The following is a 12033-nucleotide window of genomic DNA, read 5'->3' on the forward strand; positions in this document are numbered from 1 at the left end:
ATCGCACAAATATAGTGAATTGATGGAAACCAATACCCACCCACTAAATAGTATAGGAGCTGCAGACACAGAGTATATGTTTATCTGTCAAAATAATCAACATCGAAACGTAACGTAGGGGGTAGAAAGAAAGGGGAGGGGTGTGATCACATCTGGACTTAGACTCGCTCCCACCCCACCATAGGAAAAGGTGGAAAAGGTGGAGTTATTGCATCTTATATTTGTTGTGGGAGAATTTATAATTCAGTTTTCTTCTCCTAGCTATAAAATGTAAGCCCGTAGAGAATATGTGAGCTGAGAGGGTGTGAGGAATTATGTTGTTGTAATCTCCTTTTGAATAATAAGATCCTAGCTATAAAATGTAAGCCCGTAGAGAATATGTGAGCTGAGAGGGTGTGATGAATTATGTTGTTGTAATCTCCTTTTGAATAATAAGATTGCCGATGTCTCTGTTTCGTGGATGTAGCCCAGATTGGTTGGATGAACCACGTTAAAATCTTTGTGTTTTTTATGTTGGTTTGTGCTGTGTATGTTGATTTAGTTTCCGCTGTGAGATTGTTTTCTCCTACAATTGGTATCAGAGCCAGGTTGTTGAGCTGGTACGAGACGCCAAGTATACTGCGTGGATCTGCGCAAAAACGAGTGCGTTGGACGAGTGCGTTAGACTCACCGTGGACCAGTGCGTTGGAACCAGTGCGTTGGAACAGTGCGTTGAACTGAGCATTGATTAGTGCAGTGAACTGCATGGCCAGGTTGTCAACTGCTGGAGGTTTTGCAAAGACTAGAGCTATGCAAAGCGCGGTGAAAGGTAGCGGCATGGTGTTTTCAAGTTTGTTTTTTAACATCGAGTATTAAATGTTGTTCTGTTGACACCAATTAAATGTCGTTCTGTTGAAATACCGAAATGATTTGGAACATTTCTTGAAAATTGGTCGTTAAACAAAAGGTTTTGACTTGGTAGCTCTTGGATAATCTTCGCACAGCTTACTTGATCTATTTGAAAATGCTTTCACACCAATCTTTAAAGGAAAACAAACAGTTTATAGTTTTAATAGCACAGCATATGGCTCATTAATTAGCAGTAGGCAATGCTTCTGCATTAAAGTCAATTTGAAGGTTTTTTGATAAAAGTTATCTATATCAGATTTTGTTTTTAAATGGTAATATGCCATGATATTTGAAGGCAAAGGAATTTTATTGATGGAAGGCAATTTTTTTTAAATAAAAACTTCATTTATTAAAAGTTTCGATTGGAGATTTTGTGTAACAAAACATGGAAAAAACTCAAAGTGCTCGATTTGAGATCGAGAAGTTCAATGGTAAAAACAACTTCAAGATCTGGAAAGTGAAGATGTATGATCTACTCGTGCAACAAGGTGTGGCAAAGGCCTTGTTGGGAAAAGCTAAACAACCTTACACCATGACAGATAATGAATGGAGTGACTTGGATGAAAGAGCACTGAGCGACATTCGATTGTGTTTGGCGGATGATGTTTTGTTTAACATCGTGTCAGAGAAAACTACTGCTGGTTTGTGGACAAAGCTTGAAAAGTTGTACATGACGAAATCCTTAACCAATAGGATTCTTCTGAAGCGACAGTTGTAGAGTTTGCGCATGAAGGAAGGTACATCTATTATTGATCATTTGAATACCTTTAATACTCTCCTGGTGCAGTTAGAAAGTATAGAAGTAAAATTTGAATCAGAAGATAAAGCTATAACTTTATTATGCTCGTTGCCCGAGTCATGGGATCATTTTGTTACTTCTATAAGTCTTAGTTCATCAGAAACCCTTGAATTTGATGATGTTGTTGGAGCTTTGTTGTCCGAAGAAACAAGGAAGAGGTCAAATTCAGAAACTTCTACATCAGAAGCAATGATGGTCAGAGGTCGTTCTAAAGAAAGATGCTCCAGTAAGCACAACAACTTGCATTCAAAATCGAAAGGGAAGCAGAGTAAGGTAAAGTGTTGGTTTTGTGGCAAATCGGGACATTTGAAGAAGGACTGTTGGAAGAGACAGCAAACGTCCAAAGAAGACTCTTCAACAGAGAAGAAAGAAGCAAACACGACAGATACAGGTTCGGCATCCATTTCAGGTATGAGTAATGAAGTCTTATCAGTTAGTTTGTCTAATCATAATCAACGTTGGCTATTAGATTCTGGTGCATCAAATCACATGTGCATTCATAGAGAATGGTTTAAAACTTATAAATCAATCAATGATGGAGTAGTTTACATGGGAAATGATGTCACATGTAACATTGTGGGAACTGGAAGCATCTAGCTTAAAATGTTTGATGGGACAAATAAAGTTCTAACTGATGTAAGACATGTACCTGAACTAAGAAAAAACCTCATTTCACTAGGAGTACTAGACACTAATGGATATAAAACTTTTATTTAAGGTGGAGTAATGAAAGTTTATAAAGGATTTTACTAGTAATGAAAGCAAAGAAAGTTGGAAATCTTTTTCAGTTAGAAGAAAGAACAGAGTCAGATCATGTTTCTACAGTATCTGAAAATGACAGGAAATTCTATTCGTTTATGGCATCAAAGGTGACATATGAGCGAAAGAGGTTTAAAGATTTTATCTGATCGTAAGTTACTTCCTAATTTAAAGTCTGTTAAGTTATATTTCTACAAACATTGTCTATTTCGGAAACAAAGCAAGCAGAAGTTTAAAACTGTAAAACATACTAGTAAGGGAATCCTTGATTATATCCATTCTGATGTTTGGGGTCCATCTCCTACAACCTCATATGCAGGATCGTCATATTTTGTATCTTTTATTGATGATTTCTCTAGAAAAGTGTGGGTCTACATGTTAAAGAAGAAGTCTGATGTATTCACAATTTTCAAATAGTTTAGAGCATTAGTTAAAAACATCACTGGAAGAACCATTAAATGTTTAAGAACTGACAATGGTGGTGAGTTTACTTCAAAGGAATTTGATAATTATTGCAAGGGCGTTGGGATCGAAAGACATAACACCATTGTATATACTCCTCAGCAAAATGGAGTCGTTGAACGCATGAACAAGACTCTTTTAGAGAGAGCAAGAAGTATGCTTAGTAACGCCAATTTGTAGAAGGAATTGTGGACAAAAGCGGTTTCCACAACTTGTTATTTGATAAATCGATCACCATCAACTGCAATAGGATGCAAAATTCCTCAAGAGGTATGGAAAGGTCATCCTTGTGATTATTCTAAACTGAACATTTTTGGTTGTGATGCATATGCTCTAGTTCCGAAACATCAGCGTTCTAAATTAGATCCTAAATCAAAAAGATATATCTTTGTTGGATATGGTGATGGGACTAAGGGATACAGATTGTGGGATCCTACTACTCACAAGATCATTATTAACAGAGATGTTAAATTTAATAAATCTTCACTTCAAAATCCAGATGTAGATGATAATTTGAAACAAGATAATGTATCTAAGCTTCAACACATTCAGTTTGAAACCAGTTCAAATACTGATGATAGTCAAGATGAAAAAGTTTCAGATGCAGATCATGAACAAGTTTCAGATGTAGATCATGAACATGTTTCAGATGCAGATCATGAAGAAGTTCCTACAGATAATAATCAACGAATTGTGGAAGTACCAAAAACATCTTTAAGGAGGTCCACAAGAATCAAACGTCCTCCTAAAAGGTATGATGATTATGTTACTTTAATTGCTTTAACCGCTAATGATGATGAACCTTTATGCTATCAGGAAGCTGTAGAAGGTTCTAAAAGTGAAAAGTGGAAAGAAGCTATGAAGGACGAGATGATGGCATTAGTCAAGAATGGAACATGGGATTTGGTAGAACTTCCTAAAGATAGAAAAATTGTGGGATGTAAATGGGTTTACAAATTGAAAAGGGGTGTTGATGATACAGAGGACAGGTAAAAAGCAAGGCTGGTCGCAAAAGGTTTCTCTCAGAAAGTAGGCATTGATTTTCATGAGATATTTTCACCAGTTGTAAAAATTGTTTCAATTCGAATTGTATTAGCATTAGTTGCTTTACTTGATTTAGAATTACAGCAACTAGATGTTAAAACTGCATTTTTACATGGAGATTTAGATGAGGAGATTTACATGGAACAAACGAAAGGGTTTGTTCAAAATCGCAACAAGAAATTTGTCTGCAAGCTCAAGAAATCATTGTATGGTCTGAAGCAGTCGCCTCGACAATGGTACAAGAAATTTGATTCTTTCATGATGAGTCAAAATTATATAAGAAGTGAATATGATCATTGTGTTTACTTTAAGAAATTAAGTAATGGCATGTTCATTATCTTAGTGTTGTATGTTGACGATATGATGTTAGCAAGCAAAAGAATAATAGAGATCAACAGGTTAAAGGCTTAGATGGCTAGGACATTTGATATGAAAGATCTAGGAGCAACAAGACAGATTTTGGGCATGGAAATTTTCAGAGACAGGAGCAATGGTAAGTTGTGGCTATCACAACAAAAGTATATTGAGAAAATACTCTTGAGGTTTGGTATGAACAATGTGAAGCCTGTTTCAGTCCCTTTAGCTTCCCATTTTAAGTTTTCTTCTAGTTTATGTCCTAATACAAATGAAGAAAAAAGAATATATGTCTCGAATTCCATATGCCAATGTAGTAGGTTGTTTGATGTATGCAATGGTTTGTACTCGACCAGATATTTTACATGCAGGTGGGGTTGTCAGCACGTATATGGCAAATCTAGGAAAAGAACATTGGTCAGCAGTGAAATGGGTGCTTCGGTATTTGAGAGGAACAAGTGATTATTGTATCACTTATAACAATAGTGAATTTGTTTGCGAATATGTTCATTCCGATTTTGCAGGGGATTTGGATAAGAGAAGGTCAACATCAGGGTATGTCTTTACTCTTGTAGGTGGAGCTATTAGCTGGATGTCAAAGCTACAGAACATTGTTGCTTTATCCACTATTGAAGCAGAATACATAGCTGCTTCACATGCTTGCAAAGAAGCGATTTGGTTGAAAGGTTTGTTTGGTGAGTTTGGTAGGTTACACGACAACATCAAGTTATTTTGTGATAGTCAAAGTGCAATTCATTTGGCTAAGAATCCGGCCTATCATAGGAAATCAAAGCATATACCTATCAAGTACCATTTTGTAAGACAGGTTATCACTGAAAGGGGTGTCTCTCTTGAAAAAGTGAATACAAAGGAAAACTATGCAGACATGTTCACGAAACCAGTTTTGTTAGAGAAGCTACGTTGGTGTTTGGCTTCTCTTGTCTTGCAGAAAAGATAAAACAATAAAGGAACAGGGTATCAGGCTAATTGTTGTCAAGGTGGAGATTGTTGAGATTTTCTGTTAATTAAATTTGGAAAAAATCTCATGAATGTGACAACAATACGGTTTGTTGTTAAATTAGCTCCATTTATTCCTGGGGAGGAGTTATTGCATCCTATATTTGTTGTGAGAGAATTTATGATTCAGTTCTCTTCTCCCAGCTATAAAAGGTAAGCCCGTAGAGAATATGTGAGCTGAGAGGGTGTGAGGAATTATGTTGTTGTAATCTCCTATTGAATATTAAGATTGTCGATGCCTTTGTTTGGTGGATGTAGCCCAGATTGGTTGGGTGAACCACGTTAAAATCTTTGTGTTTTTTATGTTGGTTTGTGTTGTGTATGTTGATTTAGTTTCCATTGTGAGATTGTTTGCTCCTACAACAAGTTCTGATTTGATATGAGAAGCATCTACACAATGAGACTGAGCAATGAGAACCGTTGGTGTCATTTTTGAATTCCAACAACACCGGTACAAGAAAAAACGGTGTCGCTGCAGTTTACGTGTTAAAATCCATAATCGCCATGCTCCTAGACTGCAATGTCTCTAAGATGAAGGTGACAGTAAAGGAAAAGGATGCAATAAAAGACAATACCATGGGATCAAATAAAATTTAACATTTTCCCTCGACAGTAAATATAATATTTTTGGAATTATGGCTTCATTAATACACTAGGGTAGTATATAGGAACCCTGAGATGAACCTAATATAATATTTCTGGAATTATGGCTTCATTAATACACTATGGTAGTATATAGGAACCCTAAGATGAACCCAAGACATATACTGCCCATGTACCATAGCCAAATAAGATAGTTTAAAACTCATAAAACAATACAGTTTAAAACATAGTAATGCGAAGTAATAGTTAAATCTGAACATTCCAAAATGAGCACAACCAAAAATACTTTGGATTGTGATTTTATGAAAGCAAAATTTATTTACAAACTAAAACTATAGATTTCAGATACATTCACCACAGTGAAACTATAATTTTTTATAGAGGTTTATTACTCTCTGTTTTAACATAGTAAAGAGATTGTTTTCACACGCCCACCTATCTTCACTCCAGAGACGTGAACATATAGGCTACCAAAAAAAATTAAAACTATATGTCATGACATCAACGTAACATATTCAATGCATACATCATATGACTTGCTCACAGTCAACACATTAAATTAAGTATTAAATAGTTGAAAGCTATTCATATTCACAATGCTTAAAGTGTTTAAAGTGTTTTGTAGGGGAACAAAACTTTCTCTCGCCAATGGTTTGGTGAAGATGTTTGCAAATTATTTTTGTAATTTGAAATTTTGCAAAATAAATTTTCCTTTGTTGATTATGTAACTCATTTTTTCCAAATCATTTTTGAAATACTATTTAAAAGGAGATGATTACTATGTTTGACCTAATATCTAGTATGCTTTTATAGAAATGGGGTCTAAAAATTCCATTCTTTTTAATTAGTTTAAAGCCTCAACAAACATCAGGTTGTGTTCATCTCATCAAGATGATTATGGTGATATACAAATTTTCTCAAATTTGATTGATAAAAGAGTTATAGCTTTTCAATATTTTTGGTTGCCTCATCATCCCTTGGCCACGTGGCAACTGCGCGACAATCCAATCACCATCTCACCACCACTTGACAGGGTTGTATTAGTTGTCGACCCATTCATGGTTTGGGTCCACAACGGGCTATACAATATATCCATACTTGTAATCATACATAGATTAATCCCTAAATGTTTGAGCCATATATATATATATATATATATATATATATTTCAATTGGCATGTTGCTGGTTGACGAAAATATTTTTTTTATTCAGGCTTTGTTACCTAGCTCTCCTCTCTTATGTACTTGAGGATGCTTAGAGGTTAGTCTTCCAGGCTGACCTATAAGGTGGATCCACACTTGTGCAAATGAATAAATAATCAGGGTCATGTGTATGCCAACATAGCTCAGGCTCACAACATCCTCCTCCTTTCAATATACACTCCATTTTATACTTGTGGGGAATAACCTTCCGGTTTATGTGTCCTCGCGAGTCCATATCCCCGTGTGGTCAATTCTCTTGATTGGTCCATTGACTCACCCCTTACTTAACTACTTCGACGACCCTAATTCTACCATAGGAGCCTGGGGCCAAGTCAACCCAACTCTCCCTTGAGTGCTACACATTGCCACCTTCAGGAGACGAACTCCGAGACAAAGATATTATCGTCATTTGTCGTGCATGTTTCTCTGTCGAGGAAGCCCATCTTCAACCCTTTTTTTTGCGATAAACCTTCCACATGGTTATTGGGCTCCCTTACACTGGCCAATACGAGGACTCCAACTCACCCCGACCTTATCCACCTTACCGACTTGTTCACCCTAGCCAGTGAACTTCCTCTCTCCCTTACATGGACATTTCCCAGCTTCCAAGATGTAACCTTTGGGCTTAAATCATCTCAGTTTTCTCATTGGTTGTTGATGTCTCCTACTAATTCCCAGTCACTGATCATATGAACTATAGCTCTTGGTCTAGTGTTATGGTCATATGGTTAGAAACCAAGCTTTCAAGTCGACCATCATGCTGCCTGATAACTCATCCAATATCATGGATAAGACTAAGAGGCCGAGGATAAGAGAAAGGGTCTTCCTCCTACTCTGCATTATGTGCACAATTACATACACTTAGTCAAGGTTACAGTGGTTCTCTAATAGCTTGGATTTGCACCAAAGCTTGATTATTGCCAATAAGGTTTATTAAGGCACCCATTGGTGTTATTCCTCCCTAGCTTACAACAGAGTCACTATCTCAAATTTTGATATCAACTCCTTCCCCACATTGTGATAAATGTTTTCGGAATTCATTTCCGCCATTAATTTCTCTTCTGACCTCATGTATTATGGGGCACATGTTATAACCCTATTTGTGACTCCAGTATTTTGAGTAATTTCTCATAATTATTTTGTTATTATTTCATAATTATGAAATACAAATTTATTTCATAATTGAAAAAAAACTCATAATTAAGAAAAAGATTCTTAGTGAGTTAAGAAAAGCTCATAATTGAGCACTAAACTTGTCTATGACTTGTAATTACTTGGTGCACATGCCATTAATTCTATCCACCAATTGTATCTACCCATTTCACATGCCATCAAACGTAACTTCTCATAGCCCTAGGTGTCTAAGTACATCCTCCTCAATTTAGAAAAAAAAAACCTATATATAAAGACCCTGTGAAGAGGAAAACAAAATCAATAGAGAAGATAACTTAAATATGTTGGTGCATTTCCACCGAAAATTCTTTTCATGTGAGGTGAGCCCTATCTTATAATAATTTGAGGGAAGTTTCATGCCAAGGATCAAGGAGGTCTTCATTTATACACCAAGGTATAATGTATTTTTGCTATTTTGATTGATGAAAATATTTGCAAGTTCTCTCCCAGGCATTTCGTGTCTTTATATATGTATGTGGTATTGATTATTGCTAGTGCATGGTAAGATAAAAAACATCATCTTGTTTGGATATGTTTGTGTCTATGGCATTGGATCAAGAAGCTAGGAGAAATATCTTCCAGTTGAAGCAGAGCCTCCAAAGTTGTTCACAAGTTTTGCAAACTTCACCAATCTACTAGGTTTTTAGGTATACCTCTTCTATCTTACTTGTTGAGATAAATAGTATGTATTTGATCTAAGCCTTTGTAATTCATGTCCATTTTTCCACACATTGTTTAACAAAGGTTTTTAGGTGTGAGTCTTCTATCTTACTTGTTGAGATGAATAGTATGTATTTGGTTTTAAGTCTTTGTAATTCATGTACACTTTTCCACACATTGTTTAATAGATCTAAGGGAAAGATCGTTGGAGCAATAACTCCTTACCTTCTCAGAATATCTAAAAGTAATAGAACAAGGGATAAATTTGAAGACTCTATTTCAATTTTGGAGAATTAGAAAAACCATAAGTTAATAAGACCTATCAAGAGGATATGGATAAATAAGTAATGCTTGAAATGATTGCGTTAATTGTTATAGAGTTTGTCTTCAATACAAACTATTTCTTCATACTCTTCAACCCCACCCAAATTTATATATATAGATATCAATTTATAACCCAGGGAGAATAATGGAATCTATTTATACATTAAAAATATATAAATACACATTTTTGCTTACAAGGGTATAAAGCGGTGATTCCCCATAACTAATAACCAAAATGCTCACTTCCAGTAAGATTTAGGTTAAGAAAATTTCTCTTTAAATTAATATCTCGAACTTCGTCAAAAGGTCCATCTATGAATAATTATCCAAGCTCTATCGCGACAATAAAGAAAAAGTGAACCCAAGTTTACGTGGGCCTTCGCTGGTTGTAAAACATTGAAAATCCTGGAAAGATGAACAAAGGTTAGAGGTGTAAGCGTCTGAAGACAGTTCTTCGTAATTAAATTTGGTCCATGAATTCATGAGCCGGTTCTGGTCGATACAAATGGCCACTGCCTGATTGGATACGCAAACAAATGGCCACCATCTCATTTCACAACTTTTGAAAGAGAACCGCTAGGCCGGTCACCTTTGAATTTTCCACACAAACTCTCTAAGAAGCTAATACCTCTGTCAACGTTCAACACTTCGCTGGCTCGTAGCAAGAATAAAACAGAGGCTAAGGCCTGTCTCACACTTTGGAAGTTTATTCTCTCCGATACCACCGCCACCGTGCGAAAAGGTGGACTTCGGCGAAGGCACCAATTTATATTTAAAACGCGCCTTTATTAGCTGGCGGGAGGAACAGAAATTGTCAAACTGTTTACAGCCGTCTAATACAGCACCGAGAAACGTCAAACATGGCTCTCCTGCGTGACCGTGAAGCCTACGCCTCTCCTCCTCCCAAGCTTTCTTATAAGAAAGCATGGGGTGTCCCTCATTACATCATGACCTCCCTGCGCCCTCCTTCCTTTCTTATAGTCATAACGCCTTCCTCCTTCTCCAATCCTCCGTTATTTTCCTATAATCAAAAGGCTTTGGCCTAACTGATTACTTCATAATTTGTATCGCCATCATGATTCCTTCCTTAAAGGCCTCCACAAAATCAGCAGGTCTCATCGCTTGGCCTCCAAACACATACGCAAATACAAAAAATCAGACACCAGTCTTACCAACCTACACCAATCCCAATTTCAGAGGCCGCAACAAGAAGAGTAGGATGCAGTCATGGAAAAGAAACACTACCTGTATCCGTTGTCATTGTACTCCTGAGAAACGAATCCCGCAAGGATCTATGTATCGTCGCCAACTGCTCCTGGCGTCCACATCATTGCCCTTGAAACCCCAACAAATGATGGCGGGTATGCCTCCTCCTCCTGATTTCACCAATTATCATAAGCTCGCAAACGCTGTGCACGAAGCCAAAAAATTCAAGAATGCGCCACACGGCAGCCAGGAAATTAGTGACGTCTTCTGCTGGCTCAGATCTACGGAGTCATTAAAGCCTCCAAACGGCAAGAGCCCAGATGAGTTTTCTGGCGTAGCTGCAGTCCCTCCTCCTCGACAACTTCTTCCTGAAATCTATGAAAAGGAAGTCGTTACAGCTCGCGTAAGAAGACCAGCGGCATTGAAGCGGACGAAGGATAAGGAAGAGCAGCTGGTATTAGAAGGAATAGAGGTAACAAATGAAGAGCCCTTGTGCTTCCACGTGTATATCATATTAGGGCAAGAAGAGGATAATAATGAAGAAGAAGAATTATACGCAGGCACATTCACTCACATGCCTCCTCCCCCAAAGCAGCAGAGGCACCGAAATAGCAAACGAGATTTTGAGCAGAAAAGAGCGAGGAGGTGTTGTTTGAACCTGGGAATGAATGACATGTTAAGCCATCGATCTCTTAGTGCACATCAAGCGGAGAGTGTTACTGTAAAATTGGTTCCCACATTAAAAGTCGATAACGATCCCATCAAATTCTCAAGCATTTTCATAGACTCGACCTAAATGCGGATGTTCATCATTGTATAGTCCTCTTCCATTTATTCAGAAATGCAGAATTTTGTTAGAATTTTTACTGCAACTTCCAGGAATCTTAAATTTCAATGCAATCGGTGTGCATTGCGGATGTTAGTCATACACATTGAACTCTGTATAAGCCTCTTGAATTCAATAAGAAATGCAGGATTTTGTTATTGTAATTTCCAAACATTTTAAATTTCATTTTAGGTTATAGAATTATTAAAGTACAAATACAGATTTAGCTGAAGAATATTTGCTCACAGGAAAGGAAAAATGGGAATGAAAAATGAATTTAGTTACACAATATTGATTTTGAAACCCAATACATAAAACAATTAAAGTAAATTTAGTTATACATATAAAATCATATAAAATCATATACACACCACATGTAAACACTGGGTTAATTAGAATTAAACTCAAGCTAATTAAAACTAACTGAATACATATATACCAAAACATACAGACACAAAACATGTAATATTTTAATAAATTAGAAATGCAATCTCATAAATCGTAACACATCAGTTTTCTAATTAATTATAGATGCAGTTTAATGAATCCTAACCTATCAGAATGTAAATAACCATGGTATTTTTTTTATGGAAATCAAAACAAGAACCAATGATTAAATTTACTAATATTTATTTGACCGTTTAAATTTTTCTGAGTATTTCATAGACACTTTTAACAATAGCTTTCCTGGTCGAAATGAAACGAATGACTATTT

The sequence above is a fragment of the Pinus tabuliformis genome, chromosome 2_1, assembly GCF_031772625.1.
Source record: "Pinus tabuliformis cultivar Carrire ecotype Pingquan chromosome 2_1, CPIR1, whole genome shotgun sequence".
Lineage (NCBI taxonomy): Eukaryota > Viridiplantae > Streptophyta > Pinopsida > Pinales > Pinaceae > Pinus > Pinus tabuliformis.